General features: G+C 35.6%; 1 long non-coding RNA gene across 1 annotated transcript in view; it reads left to right on the top strand.

The window, feature by feature from the left end:
• Positions 1-6,453: 6,453 nt before the first annotated feature.
• Positions 6,454-24,603, top strand: part of LOC131493425 (uncharacterized) — a 25,824-nt gene continuing 7,674 nt past the window's right edge. The window contains exon 1 of the long non-coding RNA XR_009252662.1: positions 6,454-6,584. This is a non-coding gene — a long non-coding RNA (uncharacterized LOC131493425). The remainder of the gene's footprint in view (positions 6,585-24,603) is intronic.

Here is a 24,603-nt window from a genome sequence, read left to right as displayed (position 1 = left end):
TTTCTAGCTTCCCTCTACTTGTACACCTCCAGTACCACTCTGAGCTCGTCTCTTGATGATTGGACATTTTCATATATACAGCAGCTATTGTTTTCAACTTTTTGACTGGAAATCTCTGTGTTTGAGGTTAAATATTTATTAGCTACACTTCTAATCTTGTAAGTTAATGCAGGTAAGAGGTTACCAAGTTTTGCAGCTACATAATACGTCACCGTATTTTAGCTTTCCTTGGCAGCTCCCTTTCCATTTTTCCAACCTCCTTTTAAAGTCTCTTTGTTGTACTTACAGCCCCCACCTGCCACTCTGTCCCTAAACCCGTGTCACATATTTTAGATTTTTGCTGTAGTGTCACCCTGCTCTTTGTATCAATTTCCATGTCAGTTACTTCTTACTACAATAACACTCCATGGGCAAACATTCCAAAAGTAAGTGACAGATAAGAATCTTACTATTTAGCTGAATAGGCTGTGTGCCAGCAATTTAGATTTGACTCAGCTTGGGGTTCTTTGGATTTCAGACTCATTACCATGTCCAAGGGTGTGCTGACGACTGTGGGCTAATCTAGGCTGGCTCTAGCTGGAATGACTTGGGCAATTCAGCTATGTTCCACATGTCATTCTCCGGCAAGCTAATCTGAGCATGTTTTTTATGGCAGTGACAGAAGTACAAGTGTTCAAAGACTCATGCAACCCAGAGAGAACTGACACACTGTCATTTCCAATTTTATTGGCCAAGACCAAGTAATTATAAAGTAGCTATGAAGTTACTTGGCAAAAGCAAGGACTTGGGAAAGGTAAATTTTGGTGATGTTTGTGCATTCCATCACACATAACAGAATCTTATCATCAAAACCAGTTTATAGATTTACCGTGACAGTGCTTATGTGCATTACTTTTGTAGTGGGGAAAACTTTCCCAGGTTTAATTTTAAACAGAGTCATTACACTCACTCCTACCTAACATTTTATCTTCCAAAAGAATTATCTGTACTTCAGAACAGAACCATAAGTGTACACACTCGAAACATTTAGATAGTTATTATTTTAAACCTGCATTTGTAGACTAGTTACTTTACAATTCAAAAAACTTCCTTATGAAAAGCAATGATATGAATCTTCAACACAACAAAATTATTTCTTGGGGAATTAACTGCTGGTTTCAAAGCAGCCTTCACATAAAAGACACCCAAAAGCCCATATCAAAATATGCTTTTTATGAAAGTGGTTCTGTGTTGTAGAAATGTGTGGTACATTATAAATGGCTGCCAAGCCATTTACTACTCCTCTCATTAAAAGATGGAGTGTGGTTTTCATCACCTTAAATCTAGTTTTTAGTGACTTCTTGGACCAATCGAAAGAAATAAAAGCGACATTCGGGGATTTTTAAGACTGTGCTATTGGAAGCCTTCAATTTCCATACAAATCTTCTATAACCTGAAGCCCTAAGACACTATGCAAAATGTCCTTCTGTACTAAACTAGATAGACCACTTGCAGGCACTTCAGTGGATAGTCCCAGCAGAGGTCAACCTTCTAAACATCCCTGTGAAGTCTTCGGACATGTGTTTATCCATATTTGACAATCTATATCATGCTCTGCCAGCTGAATACCACCACATAAACTCAGGCAATGTAAGAAGAATTTTCTGGGTCCTGATCTAATTCCTGACCCACAAAACCATGAGACATAATAAAGTGATTATTGTTTTAATCTGCTAATTTGGTGTTATTTGTTTTGCAGGAATAGCTAACTAGAACACAATTTGACAGTAGGAAGTAGGAAACTGAGCACAGGTAAGAGGTGGAAGCTGGAAAAAAATCTGAGGAAATTTTCTGAAAGTTGGAAGAGCCTTGAAAAGACTGTTAGTGAGGGATTGAAGAACCATAAGTAAAACATTTAGAGGTTAAAGCAAAAATCACACCTTTTATATAGTGGCAAAAGTTTAGCAGCTCTGTTATCTACAGTATGATGGAAAATAGGAAGGTCACCAAATGAAGTCATCGATCTCACTGGAGAGATTTCCAGGCAGAATATAGAAAGTGCCAATTGACTCTTTACAGATCCTTAAGATAAAATATGAAAAGAGAAATAAACTATAGATAAAATATTTCAGTCTTCCAGCAGAATTTAGAGGAAACATAAAGGAGACAGGACATGCTAGGAGTGAAATTAAAACTGTTTCTGGGCACCTGGATGGCTCAGTTGGTTAAGCCTCCGACTTTGGCCCAGGTCATGGCCTCACGGCTGCTGGTGGGTTCGAGCCCTGCGTAGGGCTCTGTGCTGACAGCTCAGAGCCTGGAGCCTGCCTCCCCTGCATACACTCTGTCTCTCTCTCTCTCTCTGTCTCTCTAAGATAAATAAACATTTAAAAAATTAAAAATAAAATTGTTTCTCATCCTCTCTTTCTTTTAGTAAAATATTCTCAAAGTATAATGTGGTCTTGGACAAAGAAAAACATGAGAATTTGGACAAGAACCTCTTTATAAGTCCTCACAATATTTAAGTTTATGATTTTTAGAGCCTCTCTTTTAGACAAAAGGATTTCTAGTAAATTTAAAGATGTTATTTCACGATGGTCTCCCAGGTAGCCAGTGATGGAGAGGGACTGGTCTCAAGGCAATATGTGGGTGTATTTTTATTTTTTGATTGAGTTCCAATAAAGCATGTAGAAAACACACAAAATTTTTAAGAGCATTATATGACCAGCTTAGACTAAAAGAGAAACTGATAGTACAATAAGAAAAGTGGCTTTAGGACTCCAAACTTCTACAAAAACAAAGCAGGATGAAAAAGCTACATAAGTGTGAAATACTGGCCATTTCTTATAGAAAAGGAAGGGTGAATCGAGGGCTTGACAAATAACCCAGAGAGCAGAACCAAAGAATCACTTCTAAGTTCTAGTAGGAGGTCCCTAACAGATGAATTGTCAACATGTGCCCAAATGTATTTCAGAATTTCTATGGACCATATGACCAGTGGGGGTTCCTGTTCTCCCTCTGCCCCCAAGAAAGGGGGTGTCTATTTTAAGCAACCTACAATAGCATAGGATGTGCTATCTCATCAATGTTTGGTGGACGTGTGTGTGAGTGTTAGATAACTTATCTCATTATTTCATAAGGCTTCAGAATGAATGGAAGCCTATGAGGCCATGTGGTAGGGAAAGCACACCCAGGGAGCCTCATCCACAACTGAGGCTCATTTAGATGACAGGATCCTTGAACCTGAGCATGTTACCCTAATTTGATAACACTTTAGGAAGTCTTTGGAGGGCATGAGTGCGTTTTGGTATTTAAAGAAATGTAAATGATTTGTAATTAGAGCTGGGACTATGGCAAATTATTGGACACTTCCCTCGCGGGTGTACAGTGTATTTCCTTTCCATTGAATCTGGGCAGCTTCTGAGTGATAGATTATGGTGGAAGTGACATTGTGCCAGTTTCAGTTCTGAGTCTTAGAGGACTGGCATCTTCTACTCTCTGTCTCTTGTAATGCTCTCTCTGTGGAATGTCAATCATTACATAAGATATCCAATTACTCTACCATGAGAACACCCAGGTAAGCCATTTTAAGAGGCTGTATTGGAAAATATGGATTATCATAACCCAGTTTTTCAAAGACTCCCTGCTCAGGCACCAAAAAGTGAATAAAGAAGTCTTTAGGTAAGTCTTTTCCTAGGTCCTGATTGAGTGTCATAGCATGACAGATATTGAATGAGAAACACATAACTGGGGCTAGTAAATCTATAGAGTCATGAGAACTAATAATTTTATCTCTATCTATCTATCTATCTATCTATGTATCTATCATCTATCTATCTCTATATTTCTATCTCTATGCTTATAAACTTTAATTTTTTTAATGTTTATTTATTTTTGAGAGAGAGAGAGAGACATAGTGTGAGCAGAGGAGAGGCAATGAGAAAAGAAGACACAGAATTCAAAGCAAGTTCTAAGCTCTGAGCTGTCAGCACAGAGTCCGAAAAAGGGACCCTGAGATCATGACCTGAGCCTAAGTTGGAAGCTTAACTGATGGAGCCACCCAGGCATCACATGTTTCCCTGCCTTTTTCTTTTCTTTTCTTTTTTTTTTTTTTTTGAGAGAGAGAGAGCAAACAGTGGAGGGGCAGGGAGAAAGGGAGACAGAATCCTAAGCAGGCTCTGTGCTGTCAGCCCAAAGCCAGATGCAGAGCTCAAACTCATCAATCTTGGAATCATGACCTGAGCTGAAATCAAGAGTCAAATGCTTAACCAACTGAGCCACCGAGGTGCCCTTCAAAATAAATAAACTTAAAAAAAAAGTTATTCAAAAAACCGACGTGGAGCAGAAAAATCATTCAGTTAAGCCTTGTTCAAATTGCTGAATCATCAAAAATATAATACAATCAATTGTTTGTCAACCTTTAAATGAGGTAATTTTTAAGTAATAGGTAACTGATACAGAATATAAATTATACAAAAGAATAAGTCAATTCAAACCAGAATATATGTTTCAAGATGAAATAAGAAAATGAAACCAACTCCAGGAAATTATAAATTTTTCCAACAGATCCTTGTAGATATCACTATGTGATGAAAAAATAGAGGAAGATAGAATCACATGTTATTTAGTGAAGTTTCTCCTCTTCAAAAAAAAAAAAAGAAATATTGTATTATATTTCACAGCCATTTTGGCCTGAAGCTCTTAACTCTACAAGTTTTCTTTAACATAAATCGGCTCAACTTAATTCCCTGGGCACAGGCTGTCCACAGGACCACTGAATTATAAAATTAGCGCATTCAAAACCCTAATACACATTCCATTACATTAAATCTTCATGTCCAGTATAACCAAGAGCAAGAATATCCTGCTCAAAGTCCTCCACAATTAAACCAGATACCTCTCTGAAATTATAGTCACTTTTTAAATGATTTTGAACTCTTTGGGTTCTTTACTTTCTAATTCATATATTGAAGAGTTACAAAATCTTATACAGAAGAGTACATAGGAATATTACGTGCTTTCAGGATGGTATCACTTGTAAATTTCCCTAGGAGAAATTACTTGCTCTCTCTTCTGTGCTCTCCTGGAGATACCAACATTGCAAGTCTCTACCATCAAAGTACTTATTACATAGTACTTACTTATTACATAGTATCACAGTCATTGGCTTCTGTGCTCTTCCTAAAATATATGTTACAGAAGTACATGTACTGATGCTTGCAATAAAAGGGAAGGTGATTACATAAACTGAGCATATTTTTTTCTTTCCCAATATTAAAAAATCTTTAAAATTTGGAGAGCATCTTATTTATTATAGGTACCTTAGAATGCTAGAATTTGGGCACATATAAAGCAAAGAAAATGCATTGGAAGGAGGAAATACTTAATGGGCATCAAGAGGAAACAGAAAAGAATAATAGGAAAAATAATAAGTAAAGAATTTTGGGTTTCTTGAGTTACCTAAAATGGAGGAAAGGGGACGAAGGAGATCTGGAATGAGACTAGAGGGAGCTTCTTTAAGTTCCTGCATAGAACTGGTTGTTGGCCACCTCTGAGAGTGCTCCAGGGATCACAAAAAGTTTTATTTGCAAGTAAGCCCTACAGACATTCATTTTCTATCCTAAGTCACCAAGCAACAATAGAGGACCCAAATATATCTTCTGAATTGCTGTTTCCAAGTAGACAGGCTTGTTCTAACACTATGTTTACAACCACCCTAATCCCAGCCCCTTCCCAGCCACCTTTTAAGGAATATTCATTCTATTGTTAAACAAACTAAATAGAAAACCAACTTCTATATTCTATCCTGAAAAGAAGCAATGAGGGGTTTGCCTTCAGTCACTCAGAATGGGGATATATCAAGTATTCTATGGTATTATGGTTGAAACTCCTAATGGTGATTTGGAATGATGCTTTCCTCTAATAGAATGTGCAAGAATAAATACATAATAAACTTGAGGCATTAAATATTCAAAGAAGAATCAAAACAATGCTTAATATAATTTCTGTAGTCAAGACTCGATTATGAAGAACAACTTCTGGAATACATATGAAGTTAAACTCAGGTCTCTGCCATCCGATTGCTGCTGTGCAGCTGGAATACTGCTGAGTTTAGTTAAATAGTTTGTGTTAATTATTATTTCTTTTTTATGCCTTCTGAACTTCAGCCCTAAGTAAAAGCAATGTGATATTGTGCAATTCTACATTTTTATTTTGTTTGAAAACTGAAAGCATGTGGATTCAACTACTATATCTTCAAAGTCTGTGGCACATGACATTTCATGCTAAAAAGGCTATAACAGTGACTTGAAATTCAAAGTAGTTCGCTCTGCATTCTATATTAGCCCTGGTTTTGAATGGAATGCTAGTATAAACCCTTAACTCCAGTGTCCTGGGGAAGCTAACTCATTGATCAGTAGACATTAAGAGATGACCCATTAAGATCATCCTCACAGATACTTAAGTGAACTCTGGAGAAATAGCAGCCCCTTTGAAGCAGTCTGCTTGCAAAATCAAAAAGAGCCATTTAGAAAATGCTCTATAAAACTTAAGTTTCAAAACCACTATCTGGACATTGTTGGCTGCCATTTGGTGTTCCAAGATTCTGAGTGGGTATAAATTTTTCTTCTATCTTTATCCAGATGTGAAATTATTCATGAAATCACCATATCAGCATGTTTATGGACTAAATATATCTATTTGTCATAGTAATATGTTCAACTTCTGTTATGAAAATAAGAATGCATTCCATAGAAAACAAGTTATTCAACAGAATTTGATAGTTTAACTTGTTAATTTCTTTTGGCAGTGGAAATGTTGGCGGTGATTTTACCCAATAACAGATTCTGACATTTAGAACTTGCAGCTATTACCTACAGCAGATCGTGTTTCCTCTATAGCGACTAGCTATTCCCTCCCTTCATCATCTTTTACTCTTTCAGGGATGTCTTTTAGATGAGCTCTAATTTAGGATTTTTATAAGTGAAAGCATCATATTAATGGTACCTAAGGTGACAGAGTGTCTTGATTTTTGCATGTATGAGTATATATTTGGAATAAAAATATTCTTGGGAAAGGGGACTGTTAATATATATTATAAAAAGAAAATTTGCTCTTATTTGGATTCCTGGGTACTTGAAAGGAAAGGTCACTTGAAAAAAGAGCCAAGATAACTTAATGAGTGAACTATTCATTTAGAAGAACTGATTATTTTACAAATTTACTGAAATCGAGTTGGACGAGGGACATTTTCCCCTTCAATTTGTAGGAGTTCAGACTCTAAGATATAGCTTTTAAATTTAATTATTAGATATTTCCTTTCCAATTATTTGTCATGTGTAGTATATTGAAATATTCCATCCTGAGAATTCACCTTGATTTAAGCAAAGCGGGTATAAAACTCTGGACAATTCTTTGGTAAGGGATTCATAATTTCCCCTTAATAAAAAGCATTTAGTACATGATTTGATTAGACAAATTCAATTTGCGTAAAACTTTCCAGGACACACCTATTGCATAAAAGGAAGGCAAGCTTTATTTTATTAATAAAACTGTTCTAAACCCTTGATAATAGTTTGGTATGCGATTTGTGTTTTTGTTCAGATTTTAATTATTTGGAGAATCTAAGCAGTCCAGAAATATAATCTCCTACTTTGACATTGCTACTATTTTACTCTTCAGTTGTGCAGTTTGGTACTTGATTCTCTTTATTTTTTGATGGCCTATTATTATCTGGCACACCTGACTAATCAATGAAGCCTAGTAATTTAAAATGAGTTTTTCCATTTCACAGGAGATAAAGTAGCATTCTGATAATTTACAATCATGGCCCAAACAATGGAAAAATAGGAGATGTTTTCCTGAATTCCAAAGCAAACTGTGTATATATGAACAGGAAATAGAAATGCTTTAATTCAGTCTTAAAATTTTAACATCATGGTAGTTCTTAAGACAACTATATGCATGCATAGCTATTCTCAAAAATTTGTTGAAGAAGTGGATAACCAGCAGATTTTAAACTTATCCCAATTAAAGTTCTGTTGCTTTATATTCTAACAGCCACAAACAAGGACTACTCTTTATTGTTAGGTTGGGTTCTCCAGGAAGCAGACACCAAGGTGGAATTAAATGTAAGAGAAATTTGGGGGTGGGGTGGGAATGGCTATAAAGGATATAGGGGAGGAAAAACAGAAGTAGGCAAAGACAGCCTATAATGTGGGTGTGATATCTGTGAAGGAGTGAGGCCAATGAGAAAGAATGGATAGGAAGAGCCTCAAATTACAAAAAGCTTTGAGAAAATCTTGACTAGACTACTGGGGTGTCTCAGAGTAATGATTTCTCATTAGAGTTTAGCTGCACTGGGCAGGAATGCCTTAGCTCTGGTACCCCCACCATGGTCAATTTATGGGAGTGACCCAACACGAATGTGCCTCACTTTGAACATTGCAGTAGATCCCAAAGGTGTGGTAGGTAGAGACTGTCAACTGACTATATTTCTCATTACTGGTTCTCCCTTCAAGGGAGACTGAGAGACTCCTATGACAGCCACAGTCTGTGTTCTCCAAAATATTTAATTACTCAACATAAGGTTTCTGATCCCTTGAATTTCCTGAATTTGTGTTCATTTTGTTCTCTGATATCTTGAAGATGTTATACTCTGTGTTCATTCTCACAGTATCTAACACAGTATCTGTTATACTCTGTGTTCATTCTCTTTTCTCCCATTGGGAGAACATTCAATCATACACTCTTATTTCTGTAACTCTTGGAATATACTGGTTGTAACAATGGTAAAGACAGTGAGGTGTCTCAGCAAAAATACAGGATAGAAGGCAAGGAGAATATTTATAGGTGAAAGAAATGACCCATTGAGACCAGAACATGTATCAGAGTTGAAAATAATATGCCTTACCTTTATGGTATTAATAGAAACACAAATGATGATTGAAGATCTTTAAAAACACAGTGAATAGAGTAAAGGCCAGAAAAAGATGGTATGTTTATTAGTGAGTGGTATTTTTATATAGGGTACTCCAGCCAGGGGACTCAAGTGGCAGAAATAAATGTACAGTTGTGCATGGAGGAGTCATCTAAGCATAGGCAATAGGCAATCAAAGGTCCTGAGCTAAGCACATGTTTGGTGGAGTCGGAGAAAAGTGAGGAAGCTACTATAAGCTGGATGGAATGAGCAAGGGGGCAGGGGTAAGCGATGAGCTAAATGGGGCAACCTTGTCAGGATAAGCAGGGAGATTCTACTGTAAAACCTTGATTTCTATTCTCTCTCTCTCTCTCTTTTTTTCTAAGTTCATTTATTTATTTTGAGAGAAAGTGCGAATGGCGTGTCGGGGGAGAGAGGTAGAGAAAAATCTGAGATGACAGCACAGAGCCCGACCCAGGGCTCAATTTCACCAATCTCGAGATCATGACCTGAGCCAAAATCAAGACTCAGAAGCTTAATCGACTGAGCCACCCAGGCACCCCATCTTGAATTTGATTTTGAGTCAAAGGACAAGCATCACAATTTTCACCAGATGAGCAACATGCTCTGATTTGTTTTAAAAGGATCACTCTGGCTGGTATCTGGCAAACGGGCTGAGGAACTATTATTAAGGATAGAACTTCATAAGCATTGGGGAGGGTCCCTATATAAGAACAGAATGTCCAGTTCACCAAAAAATATAAAAATTCTAAACAGGTATACAATCAATAAAAAGGGCTTGTAAAATATGAAACAAAAGTGCCAAGAGATTTAGAAAAATTAGCATAAACATAAGGGAATTTCAATACACTTTTTTTTAACTTCAAAGGAACAGACAAAAAGTCAGGACAACAAAGTTTATCCAAGAGATATAACAAAAATTCTGCATCTAACAACTAGGAAAGTTTTCTCAGATTTACATGGAACATTTATAAATACTGATCATGTAAATAGGCCAAAAAGCAGGTCTCAGAAAATTCTGCGGTAAGATAGGTATGGGATAGGTATATGAAGGTCTTCTTTTCTGGTCACAAAATGATTAAATTAGAAGTACATAGCAAAAGAGATATGAAAATTTCCTGAATAATTAGAAATTAAGTAATTATACACTGATATTTAAATAAATCATAATTGAAGAAGAAATCCTAATAAGAATTTAAAACTGCCCAGAACTGAGTAATAAAGAACACACTACATATCAAAATTTACACCTTGAGGTAGGCAGACTTTTAAAATCAAAACAATTACATGTGGCTGTGAAAAAAATATATATTTTACTATGTTAAAATATATGTATTTTTAACTAAAAAAAAGTTTTTCCCTTTTTTTTAGTTAAAAATACTAAAGAAACTAAAACTGACAAGTTAAAACCAGAAGGCCTACAAATAAAAAAGAATTATTAATACCAGTGATGCACAAAGAACTTCTTAGGATTTGAAGTTCAAGAACTAATTAAAAAATGGTGGAAAAGAAATGAGTCAGCGTATTATTAAAAAAATATATGAGTATGAAAAATATATCAAGATCATAATGAAATGCTAGTTTATATTTATTCTATGGAAAAATTTTCTAAAAATCTGACAATACTAGGCCATGAAGATGCGGATCCACTGGAGAACTTGCGTATTCTAGTGGGAATGTAAATTAACACACCTCCTTTGAAAAACAAAAGCTGTCTTGCAAAATTATGCTTTTTTATACCCTACAACCCTAGGTTTGTTTTGGGCCAAATTCCCTCGAAAAGGAGACAGGGGTTCTTGGGCAATGCTCTGTTAAGGTTGTGCACACAGGAGAAGCTTGTAAGGGAGCGAGTATGCAGAATAAGGAGAGCGGGGAGCCAAGCAACGCCGTAATAGGGGTGATCTCTCCACATCTTCCCTGCCTTGAGGCAGGGTGGCAGGCATTTGTACACTTTCATTGACTCCCAGCCACCCCAGGATGATAAGAAGATGAGGAAGAAATGCAATCCAGGCAACTCAGGTGATGCTGCACCTATTTCCCAAGAACAATTCTCCAGGGAAGGTTGCAGGTCTAAGAATTTAGCAGCAGCACCACAGCAACTGGTAAATGGAATCTGGGGAAATCTGGGTAAGGCAGTACCAGCATCTCCCACAGCATGAGAGAAACATTCTACATATGCGAGATTGTTCATAGATGCATTGCTCACAGCGGCCCCAAACTAGAAGCAACCTTTGTTTGTTTTTTGTTTGTTTGTTTGTTTTGTTTTTTGAAGTTCATTTATTTATTTTGAGAGAGAGAGAAAGTGCGAGTGGCAGAGTGCCAGAGAGATTGAGAGAGAATCCAAAGCAGGCTACACACTGTCAATGCAGAGCCTGATGTGGGGCTTGAACTCACAAATTGTGAGATCATGACCTCAGCCAAAGTTGGATGCTTAACCGACTTAGCCACCCAGGCGCCCTGTAACCTTTGGGTTTATTGATATGACAGCTCATATATCAATCGTGGGATATTCACATAATGGATTTTTATTCAGTCAGAATGAATTAACCTCAGCCTCATGCAACAATCTGGTTAAATTTCAGCAACATAAATAATAAATTTTGATATTCCATAAAAGCCTTTTTATGGAGTTAAAAAGTAATTAAAATATATAGGAATACATATTGATGAGTTTTAAAATATACAAAACTATGGAAAAGAAGTGATGAACAACAGATCTTGATGGTTGCTACTTTGGCTTACGACTGGTAGGAGGATGGGATGGGGGTGGGGGAACACATATAAAATATTCACAGGGTGCCAGTTTTTATATTGAATGATAAATTTAGAAGCTTATTACATTATCAAAAACAAAAAAAATGAATAAAATACAAACACATTTCAAAAAGACTCTGGATGAATGAGTGTGTAATGAATCAATAAATAGGATTAATAAAATTCTAGGCATCTATAATATTAAAGAAATAAGATTTTCTAATTATAAAATAAAGTTTCTGTTTAAAAGATGAGTTAGAGATGGTCTTAAAATTTTGTTTTGCACCACTGGAAGAATGATTGTCTTTTACTTAAGTGGGAAGATTAGAAGGAAAGAAAATATGGAAGCAGATGGATGGTAGGAATTGAGATACTGGTTTCGTATTAGGTTAAGTCTAAAATGCTTATTCAATACTCAAATAAATACAATAGGTAGGCAGTTGAATTTTGACATTGTAGTTAAAGGGATAGTTCTGGACTAACAATACTATTGTAAGTTGCTACCATATAGTTAAAGCCATACACCTGGACAAGATCACGCAGGAGGTGAGTGTAGATGAAGTGTTAAGGTCTGAGAATGGATGCTTGCCAAGCACTGCAGCCATTAAAGGTCCAGAAAAAGAGAATCAAGCAAAAGTATGTGAGCATTAGCGCATTGAGGTAGGAAGAGGTTTAAGACCGAATAACCTTCCAGGAAGCAGTCATAGAAAGCAGGTAATTCATTGTGTCAAATGTAGCTGAAAGGCATAGTAAGATAAGGACAAAAGATCATTGGATTGTCAATATGAAAGTCATCGATGTCCTTAACAGGTGGTTTTGGGGGAGTACATGTAAGGACGACTGGAAGGAGAGGTTGAGGGTGGGGGACGGCAACCACAGAAACATCTGATTTAATGTGTGTCTAGTGGAAACAGGTTTAAGAATTGGTGCTCTGGCCCATTTTCTTTCCCTGAGACAGTCAGCTTCAGTGTTAGAAGTAATTACAGATATACGGATTTTAAAATCCAGAAAACACCCCTAGAATGAATTAATGCAATTCCATCATTTTTCACATGAAATACTTGGAAAATTAATACCCAGAAAAATAATGCTAGTTGCCTGAGAACATAAAGCTTATGAGTTAATGAGAGAGCCAGACCGAAATCAAAATTTTCTGAATCTTAATTCAAGAGTATTTATATCTCACTGAAAAAGTCAGCTAGGTTATAATTTTAATTTTTTATGCAAGCAGGAATAAAATGTATTTGATTTAGCTATCAATATAATAGAAAGCTTTGCTGTTGGACATTATACAAGATTTATTCAACTACTTCATTTCCAGGATGTACCAAGTGTCTCCACTTTAACCCGTCCAAGTCCGACTCATCATTCTGGTTGCAGCTTACATGTCAGGAAGGTAAAGCCTCTGACCCCAAATTATGGAGCACAAAGCCAAATATAATACAATTTGTTATTATTCATGCTTTTGAATTATACATGAAGTTACCTCTTCTATTTGCAGGAATAATTGAGACGTTATAAGTATATGAGAGCAAATGACTTCTAGCTTCTTTGAGAACCAGGAAGAGCCCTTTTCTCATCCTAGTAGTTTTTTCTTTAGTTATCAAAATGCAAATATAAGTTGAAAAACTTAGAACTGTATTGTCGATTACTTATACATTTAACCTGACAACCAATTCAGTGCTCATCAAGGGGATTTTACAGTGAAAAATATAATATCCCAAACAAATGACAGATAAGATATACACATTTTGTGAAAAACTGACTTATATGTACGTTCAGGTCAGGATACATATCCACTTACGAGGAATTATAAGATAATTTCTCAGTCATGTCAATTGAAGGTAAAAGGAAAAGCTTCTTTGAAGAAATAACATGTCACGCTCTTTGGGTGCTTTCATTCAGAAGAAACATATTACCCTAGTAATATTAAAATCCCCTAGAGTGTGTGATATGGCTAATGTCATCTTTTTCTCTTTCTCCCTCTCTCTCTCTCTCTGACTACTTTGGAAGTCATCCAATGAGAAAAGTAAGGATTTGTTCCTTTCAGTGCAAAGAAGAGACAACTAAAGCGTATCCATTATTGGAACTGGAAATTAATGCAGTGCTCCTTAATAATACTCAGGACTAGAAATCAGTACAGGTCCTACATTAGACTTCCCTTTGAAGGATGAGTATATTGATTTCACTGGCATAATGTTCAAAAGGGTGACTATTTGCTAACTGTCTTCATCTTCTTTGGTATAAAATCGAGGCTTTAGCATGTATTTTGAAAATCTCCTTTGTCTTTAATATTTCTCATTAACTCTAAACGTTGGGTACATTTTAAAGAAAGTTTAATATGCTAATTTCTGATTCATTTATACTGAAATCTTAAAACTGTTAAGTTTTGATATTTAAGAAGACTGAAGAGACCTATTAAATCCTTCAGTAAGTGAAAAAAAAACATATTCTGAAGAAGATACTGTTAGAATACTTAAAATTTAAGTGTTCTTAATGTAAAAAAAAAAATCCATAAATAAAGATGTGTTTTTCATTACGGAAATTTCAGTCCCTTTTCAAGATAGCCTGGTAAGAAAGGGGAAAAGATGGAGTAAATTAATATTTGGGGGACAACTCTCTGCACTTTGGTGCCAGGTAACTTTTGCATATTTCCTATTTAATTCTCACCTTAAAATTTGACAGTAATATTGTTGAACCCACTTACCAGGTGAAAAGACCAAATTTTAGAAAATCTAAGTAGTTTTCCCAACAATACTCCCAAGTAAACTAATTTTCCCACAAAAGATCTCTGAATCTAAATATTGGCCTTGTTACTAGAGCTATATTAATGAATAAATTAATGAATAAGTAAATAAATTAGCAAAAAAAGTTCCCATAATTTCATTTAGTATAGGTCTTATTGTTTTTGTATTATTATCTAATTAATTCTTTCTTCCCCACAAGAATGTAACCTTTTTGGGAACTTGTTAGATACCTATTTTTGTGTTTTTATAGGATTTAGCCTAGAGAAGGGATCTATCTATCTATCCTTCTATCTATCTGTCTACATCCAACCATCCATCCATCCATCCATCCATCCATCCATTTATCTATATGAATGATTGACCAATAATCTATGTTTACTCTTTTGCCTCTTGTGTGGAACTCAATCAAGCTTCAGGTATTATGTGTTTTTCTTTCAAAGTGTTACAGATTTGAACTTTCAGGTAAGGCTGACCAATCTATCAATTTACTTCAAAGTTATCATTAAACACTACATTTTCCAATAATTTACATATAAATCATTGAAAATAAAAACTCCGTGTGTATATTGTAATACTTATGATGAACACCTATAGTGTTTTTATATCTCAATATTTGTTTAACTGTGTTCCATGCTGCCACATAGTCTATTCTAGCTTATATCTGTTATAAAATATTCCACTGAATGAATGTGTCATGCTTTATTTAAATATTCTCTTATTCCTAGGTAAAAATGTTGCAATATAACTATTTCCTATAGGTATTTTCTTCAGGATATATTTGTATAAATGAATACCTAAGTCCAAAGCCCGTGAACACTTTGTAAAACTTTTGATAAATATCACCAAATTTGTTTTCCAATTTGATTTTCTAAATTATTTTGCCCTTAGAAATATTTAATATGTCTGCTTTTTTTGAAAGCTTGTTCAAAGTATTACTGACACTTAAAAAATGAAGTAATAATTTTTAAATGGCACTTAATGTTTAAGTATTTATTTAAATTAGTGAGGCATAAGACCTTCACATCCTTTTTACTCTTTTTATTTCTTTTAGAACATAACTTTTGAACAAAAATAGATGATTAATTTGTTATCTCAGTGTACACAACTAAATTTCTTTTGTTATAGAGAGGATTTTGAATAAGTTCAGAAATAGTGCCACTCCAAGAATTTAGATTGGAGCAAATTATTTGATAGCCAACGTATTATCAGAGTTCATGTACCTGTAATCAGAAATTCTGCTAAATGGCTATTTAATTTATCCTTAAAAGTCTTTTCTGAAATAACACACTGCAATTTATTTCAACATGTAAATTGCCATTTTTTGGTGGTGGGGGGGGGAAGAATCTTTAGGTTTGATAAATGACTGTACTATTTTTTAGAAAAAGGAGGAGATGTTTTTAAGGTTTTTAAAATATAAGACATTTCCATTGTTACTTGATATTTGTTAATTAATCCTAAACTAGAACCTAATTAATTCATTAATGGTATCTATGTATCACCAGGGATCTAGGGTACTCAGTTTAATATTTGTAACAAACCAATATTGAAACGAGGGAAGAAAGAACCTGTGACAGGACAGAGATGAACTAATTTATGATCCTGGCAATGCCACTAACTAGGCATAAAGTATTAGGTTTTCTTGCCCAAATTTTGAGAAGTTTCTTCCCTTTCATAATTCACAAAAATGTAGAGAATCTAGAGTGTGAGACTGCTTGTCAAAACTCTTTATAACATTGTCATGGCTAAATTATTATTACTGAAAGACTTAAAATTATAAATTTCAAAGCTTTGTACTAGTAAAATGCCAGATAGCAGGGTGTCCATAGTTGGATATAAATTGGTTTTGCTGCTAAATCATCCTTATTAACAAAATGAACTCCTCTAAAGTCAGTGTTAATATAGAGTTAGATACTCTTAGAACCTGAGCTGCAAACTCCATCAACATGTAGGGAAAAAAATAAACTTATACACAGATAACAAAGTTTGTTCATTTAGATTATTCATTCATGCACAGAATCTGTTCAAATACTATGAGAACACCTAGTATGTGCTAGTCACACACGAGCTATCTCACACACTGAGATGTAATGACAAGCAGAACATGATTTTCTTTTCACATTCCACTGACATGGAAAAGTATGAAAATAAGTACAGCACTAAAAATGGTTCTATTTGATTTTATAGGAATATATCGGATTTACTTACTAGAAGATTTAATAAGTTTAGCCAATTTGAAGTATTTTGTAACTAACTTTAATTGGTAGCTGGGTAATTCCATTTGGGGTCCAGTCATGCAACATTGCCCTCTCTCAGGTAGATAGTGGTTCTGATGCAATCAGTTGGGGGCTGAGGATTTCCATTTCTGTCAACATATACCACACAAAAAGGGTAGAATATACCTTCAAAAGCATTTGATAGGTACTAAAAAGAAAATTAAAAGAACATAGATTTAGGATTAAGGGAAGGTTGAACCCAGCTGGACATGTTGAGCACTGAAGCTAGCGTTAGCCTTGAGGGGATTTGCTAACCTGATGACCTCAAACTTTGATTGTCATGGATTTGAGGGACACAAGAGACAGGAGACAAAGCTCAGGAACTAATCACAACAGGGTATCTATTAGGAAAACCTTACTATAAATTAATTATCCTAAGAGCTACACTGTCATCCTCAGTGTACCAGTGGATAAGAAATACCCATTTCCTTAGTATCATCTCACCCAAAAGATGAATTACTACTTGAATCTTAGTATTGAGCAGGAGAAGTATCTGAAAAGTTGTAACAGTAAGGGGGACCTCATAGATTTGTAGCCTATATTTATAATATCTGAAATACCCAGAACATATCTGAAGAGACTGGGCAATTACGCTAAAGTGATCTCAAAATGGTAGTGCCTTGAGTCACCTGACAGAAGAAAATGTAAATCTTTTCTTTTTTTTTTTTTTTTTAAATTTTTTTTATTTTTATTTTTGGGACAGAGAGAGACAGAGCATGAACGGGGGAGGGGCAGAGAGAGAGGGAGACACAGAATCGGAAACAGGCTCCAGGCTCCGAGCCATCAGCCCAGAGCCTGACGCGGGGCTCGAACTCACGGACCGCGAGATCGTGACCTGGCTGAAGTCAGACGCTTAACCGACTGCGCCACCCAGGCGCCCCAGAAGAAAATGTAAATCTTTTCCAAGGGAACTCACTTTTACCATGTGTCTCATGGAAAATGTGCAATCTACAATCAACACTTAGTAAGTACATCTCAAAACAAGGCTAATTTATTCATTAATTTGTTCAATAAATAGTTATTGAACATCCACTATATATGAAGCACTCAACAGTGGAGAAAATAGTTGAAAATCCTTATTGTCATGGTGCTTATTTTCAAGTGGGGAGAGAAAGAATAAACTAATGAAATAATTAAAATAGAAAACATTTAGATGGTAGTAAGCGATAAGGAGAGTGTATATTATTGGTTTTAAGGATAGAGGACGGGGCCACAAGCCAAGGAATTCAACTAGCCTCTACACCTATCTATCTATATCTACATCTACATCTATATAAATGCAGAATAAATCTTCAATGGAATGCCATTCCCAGCAAACTGGCCAAGACAAACCAGAGTACTGGTAAGGATAAAGTACAGCAGAGATGCTTGCTCATTGTATTCATTTTATTTTGTTGCTGTGAAAAAGTCTTACAAACTTAAAAGGATGTAAATTTATTATTTTACAATTGTGTGGGTTAGCAGTCTACCAGTCTCCCTTTGGACACTCTGGGGAAGAATCTGCTTCCTTGCCTTTTCCAGCTTCTAGGAGCTAGTTAAATTCCTTGGCTCAAGGCTATGTGTGTTCTTCAAATCTGGCAAAAGTAGGTGAAATCCTTCCCATCTTGAGTCACTCAGCCTCTTCTGCCTCCCTCTTCTACTTTTTATGGGCCCTTGTTTATTGAGTCCACAGCAGGATAACCCAGGGTAATCTCCCAATCTTAAGGTTCTTATTTTTACATTTGCAAATTCTTTTTGCCATATAAGGTAACACATTTACAAGTTCTAGTGATTAGGACATGGACATGTTTGAGGTGTGAGGGGCATTATTACGCCTACTACTAATGGGAACATTAATTAACACAATTATGAAAAAACCATTTACATTACCTAGAGCAGTTCAACAGGCACATAATCTAAGACTTAGACACTTTACTCCGAGGTATACAAGCTAAGAAATTTTTCCACATATTCACAGGGAGACATGTATAAAATGTTTTTAGCAGAATTGTTTTTAATAGCCCCAGAGTAGAAAAAATCCAAATGCCTATCAATGGTAGAATGGATAAATATATCGTGAAATGTTCTAAAACAATATTATAGGGGAGCCTGGGTGGCTTAGTCCGTTAAGCGTCCGACTTCAGCTCAGGTCACGATCTCGCGGTCCGTGAGTTCGAGGCTCGCGTCGGGCTCTGGGCTGACAGCTCGGAGCCTGGAGCCTGCAGCCTGCTTCCGATTCTGTGTCTCCCTCTCTCTCTGCCCCTCCCCCGTTCATGCTCTGTCTCTCTCCGTCTCAAAAATAAATAAACGTTAAAAAAATTAAAAAAAAAAACAATATTATAGAGCAGTGTCAATTAATGGTTTAACAATTATAGGCATCAACATTAATGAATCTCCAAAATGAGACATTGAGGTAGAGGAACAAGTCATAGAAGAATGCATAAGGCGTGATACCATTATATAGAGTTCAACACATTCAGAATTAAATAGTATATTCTTTAGGGATGGATAATTGTTATGAATTTTAAATAACAGGAGAGTTTTCAGCCTGAGTGATGGGTCCACATACACAAATGATTTCTTGACTATTCTTTTTTTGTTTCATTTACTTGATTTTAAATCTTTTCTGTAAATTATATTTTTTTTACATTTTTTTTTATCATGTAAGGTATATTTTACAATAACTTAAAAAAGATTTGTTGGGATGATCTTAGCTTTATTACATGCAGGCCTGTGTTTTGGGGCCAATTATTTCACTGAGTTTCATGGTTAATCATTTGCAAAATGGAGGTAGTTATATTTACCAATGTAAGAACAAAATTAAATAATGCATATAAATGGCTGAAAAAATAACCCATAATATGAAAGATTTATATATTTAAGATTGATATAGTCAGTAATCATAAAAGAAAATTTGTAATTCTATATCTGGAAATCTGTCAACTGAGGCTATTAAACCGTTAAGACTTTTTTATAAAATGATGAGCTGACATGAAGGCAAACCAGGGGATGCTTAATTTTGAGAAAATTAAAAAAATGATCACATCATAAAAATTTGATAATTGTTTTTATCCTCAGCCTTTTTGTGCATTCTAAACAATAGGTCACAGCCTTCTGTTAGTCTGAATTGCCTTTCTTCTAAAACGTATCACAAGTGTGATTTTTTATTTTCCTCCCAAATATTCTAAGCCTCATTATAATGAATTCCATTATCCAAAATAATTCAAATATTCCTTCAATTTGTTCAACAAGTATTTATGGAGTTAGCCATTGTTTCAGATACTAGAGATAACAGCAGTGAACAGACCACACAGAGTCTTTGTCCTGATGGAGTTTAGAGTCATTCTTGTGGAAGGAGACAGAGCATTAACATATCCATTATTGATTCATTCATCTGTCTGTCCATATGCCTGTCTGTTTGTCCATCTATCCATCAATCTCCATGTATACAATGAATTTAGATAGATACATATGACCATGAAGGTAGAGAATGAACTGGCTACTAAGACAAAGAGTAAGAATAGTGGATCAAGGGTTGGCTAATGGCAACAGGGCACTGAGGAAGGCTTTCCTAAATAAGTGAAGAATGATGAGTTGACTGCTGTGAGGCAAGATGGACTTAGGAAACCATGGCAGAAGGTGTGCTATTCTTCTCTGCCCTGTGTTCATCTTTTTCCACCTGATGGGAGACTGATTGGCATAGACTGCATCAAGAGGCATTCTGACCTCTGACTTCCAGTTGAGTTTAGCCAATGGGGAGTATGAGCAGGAAATCAGAGTAGAGTGGGAGACTGAGGTGTAGGGGATTTATTTTTTCCTAATGGGTATATGTGAGGTGACTTTATACTACTAAAAAAAGTCAAAAGTCCCATCAGCTGGCCCTGAACACTTAGCTTTCTCTCTCTTCTTACTCTTTCAGGCTTCAAATGGCAAAGTATCCCACTATCACTATCACTGGCCATTCTCCCATTCCTTGTAACTTTTCCTAAACCCTTTCCACCCCTTTGTAAATAGTATCCCCAATAAGCTTGAGGATGCCATCTCTTTTTTGCTGAGGTCCTGACTGATGCAGAGGCTGTTGAAGTAGACCATGTGAAGAAAGCCAGAGAGAGTGGAATAGAAGTAGCTATGGGGAGAGGTCATTTTCTTTATATATTCTGGAGATACAACCAACTTGATGATGAATTGAAAGTTCTATCTAAAATAAAAAAAGAGAAAGAAAGACTCCCATGTTGTGTTGTCGTGGAACATGTAGAAAGTGGTACCATTAAAAGAGATAAAGAGCATTGGAGAGCTGGTGAGGAGGAGGATGGAAAGCAGGCTGTACTTTCTGAGTATGTTACATTTGGGATTTTTTGGATTTCTCCTTTCTGCTCTTGTCCTCCACGTGCAAAGGTTTAAAGGAGAAGGAACAGGTAGGAGGAAGCCAGGCTCATGAAGATGTATACTGGGTCATGAGGTTAAGGTTAAGGTCAATATTTGTTTTAAGCGAGGTATGGTGGTCAGGGGAGAGGTCTTTTCTGTGGATATAAATTTGGTCATTGTCAGCATGCAGTTGATATTTAAAGCCAAAAGTCTTGATAAGATTCCCTATGAGGAGTGCATGTGTCTGTTCCCTAAAACCTACAAGTTCTTAATAAACACATCTACTTTCTTGGTCCACTACCATTGAAAAAAATCTCTTCTGTACTCTATATAGTTTGGGGACTACACAGCTGTAGGTCTCTATTAACAGTGACTGAGTGCCAAATTATTTCTATTTTTCTATATCTTTCCCTCCTTTCCTGAAATAATTATGGACAACCTTTCTTCCTACTCACTTGCTTACCTTAGCTCTCAAATGTTATGGGAGTTACTATATTTCTTCTCACTTTTCCTTGTATATTTTTCACCTTCCCTCCTTTCTATTTATTGTTAAAAAACTTTCATCTTTCAGTCAGCAAATATCCTCAGTCACAGCATAATGCACAATGTTTCTTTAGCTGCCTTCTCTAAGTGAATTCAATTTTTGTGCTTTTAATTTTTTCCTCTATTTTTATGCTTTATTTTTTTAAGCTTTAGTTTTCAGAGCTAACAAACTGCATCACAATGGATAGGTTGGCTCTAGGTTTCCCTTAATTCTCTGCATAGAAAAAAGCAGTAGTTATTTTCCTTCAAAAAAAAAGCCATCATTATGAAAGGATAATTATTATTTTTTTAACTGGAGTACTACCAGGGACACCATCTCCTAAAAACAAAACAAAACAAACACTTTCCCTAGGTTAGTTCCCATATTTTTAAAAATTGTTAATCGTTATTCTATTTCATCTATGAGATAAGACAGAAAATGATCAATTCTTAGGCTTTTAGGTAATGGAATCATGTCTTCCTTTTCTTCCACTGACATATATGGGTTATATTTAGAGATTTCTTGGTAATTGTTGATCCACTGGGGTAATCAACAGTCCTAGTTTGCCCAAGAGAGTCCCAATGTCAACACTTCAAGTTCTGTGTCCAGTGAAATCCATTGGCTCCTGCCGACCAGGACTGTTAGTCACCTTACAATATGTTGGACTTTTTGAATCATTTGAAAGCACACAGATGTAATGTAGAGATAAAGAACTTGCTGGAATGATTCAAAGTAACAATTAGGTATGGAGCTGATAGGTTTCTCATTTATGAGGATGCAGTTCTTAGAAAATAAACTATTTTTATAAAAATAAAATTAATGGCATCCTTTTCTCATATTTTCATTCTGATAAAAGGGAGTGTAATGTATTCCTTATCTGGTCTAGGGTGTGTGATTTATATGTGCCAATATTTAGTATTTGGGGTACATAGCCAAGCAAAAACAAAACAGAGATAAATATTATATAGCATATATTCTTGGAGTTTTATAAGAACACCAATGTGATGAGAATTAAAACAAAACAAAACAAAACAAAACAAAACAAAACACCACATCCTTCTTGCCTACTATGTCAAAGGCAAGTGTATTCATTTTCAATTCAGGGCTCTAGAAAACCAGCTTTTGTGTTCAGTCTCATGTCCTTGGCACCCTGTACACTTTATTTTTTACCTATCATTGTCCTATTATTTTCTTTTCTACAACTTTATCAAAATAAATTGTTTCCATATTTTATACTGCATCATCCTCTTACAAGAAAGGAAAACTTGGGGCCCAGCTGGTAAGCATCAGACTCTTGATTTCAGCTCAGGTCATGATCTCCGGGTTCATGGTAGAGGGCCCATGTTCAGCTCTGCACTGATAGTGTGGAGCCTGCTTGGGTCTCTCTCTCTTTTTGCCTCTCTCCCATTTGTATGTGTGCACATGCACACATGCACATGCCCACTCTCTCTCTCTCAAAATAAATTACGATTTAAAAAAAAAAAAAGAAAGGAAAACCTTCATTTTCTTATCTCTATTAAACAATTATAATTACACAATTGTAATTAAACGATTACAAATGTTTTAAGATTGTGAATGAAAATGGCAAGGTTTGAGAGAATTAGCTTCTTTCTATTACCCAATACAAGCCAAAAAATACAAGTTCTCTTAGAAGTATGTAATTTGCTTACAAGCCATAATCATCAAGACAGTATGGTATTGGCACAAAAACAGACATATAAGCCAATGGAATAGAATAGAGAACCCAGAAGTCGACCTACAAATATATGGCCAACTAATCTTGGACAAGGTAGGAAAGAGTATCCAATGGAAAAAAGACAGTCTCTTTAGCAAATGGTTCTGGGAGAACTGGACAGCAACATGCAGAAGAATGAAACTGGATCATTTTCATACACTATACACAAAAATAAACTCAGAATGGATGAAAAGCCTAAATGTGAGACAGGAAACCTTCAAAATCCTACAGGAGAAAACAGGCAGAAACCTCTTTGACTTCAGTCTCAACAACTTCTTGTTTAACATGTCTCCAAAGGCAAGAGAAATAAAAGCCAAAATGAACTATTGGGAACTCATCAAGATAAAAAGCTGCACAGCAAAGGAAACAATCAACAAAACTAAAGGCAGACTACAGAATGGGAGAAGATATTGGAAAATGACATATCGGGTGAAGGCTTAATATCAAAAATCTATGAAGAATGTACCAAACTCAACACCCACAAAACAAACGATCCCGTGAAGAAATGGGCAGAAGACATGAAGAGACATTTTTCCAAAGAAGGCATGAAGATGGCACACAGACATATGAAAAGATGTTCAACATCCCTTATCATCAAGGAAATACAAATCAAAACCGCAATGAGACACCATCTCACACTAGTCAGAGTGACTAAAAGTAACAACTCAGGAAACAACAGATGTTGGCAAGGATATGGAGAAAGGGGAACCGTCTTGCACTGTTAGTGAGAATGCAAACTGGTGCAGCTACTCTGGAAAACAGTGTGGAGATCCCTCAAAAAAATTAAAAATAGAATTACCCTATTACCCAGCAATAGCACTAGTAGGTATTTACCCAAAGGATCCTGGAGTGCTGATTTGTGGGGCACATGTACCCCAAAGTTCATAGCAGCACTATCAACAATAGCCAAATTATAGAAAAGCCCAAATACCCATCAACTGATAAATGGGTAAAGAACATGTGCCATATATATATAATATATATATATATATATTATATATATATATAATATATATAATATGTATTATTGTAGTATTTCATTGTAGTATTCCATTATATATATTATATATATAATGGAATACTACTCGGTGATGAAAAGAATGAAATCTTGCTAATTGCAACAACATGTATGGAACTGGAGGGTATTATGCTAAGCAAAATAAGTCCATCAGAGAAAGACAGATCATATGATTCACTCATATGTGGAATTTGAGAAAGTTACTAGAAGAAGGTAAGGGCAAATCAGTTATAAACATAGAGGGAGACAAACCATAAGAAACTCTTAAATACAGAGAACAAACTGAGGGTTGATG

Source organism: Neofelis nebulosa, chromosome 2 (genome assembly GCF_028018385.1).
Source record: "Neofelis nebulosa isolate mNeoNeb1 chromosome 2, mNeoNeb1.pri, whole genome shotgun sequence".
NCBI classification, from domain to species: Eukaryota; Metazoa; Chordata; class Mammalia; order Carnivora; family Felidae; genus Neofelis; species Neofelis nebulosa.
Note: the sequence above shows the minus strand (reverse complement) of the source record. Positions and strands in the feature narration are given on the sequence as shown.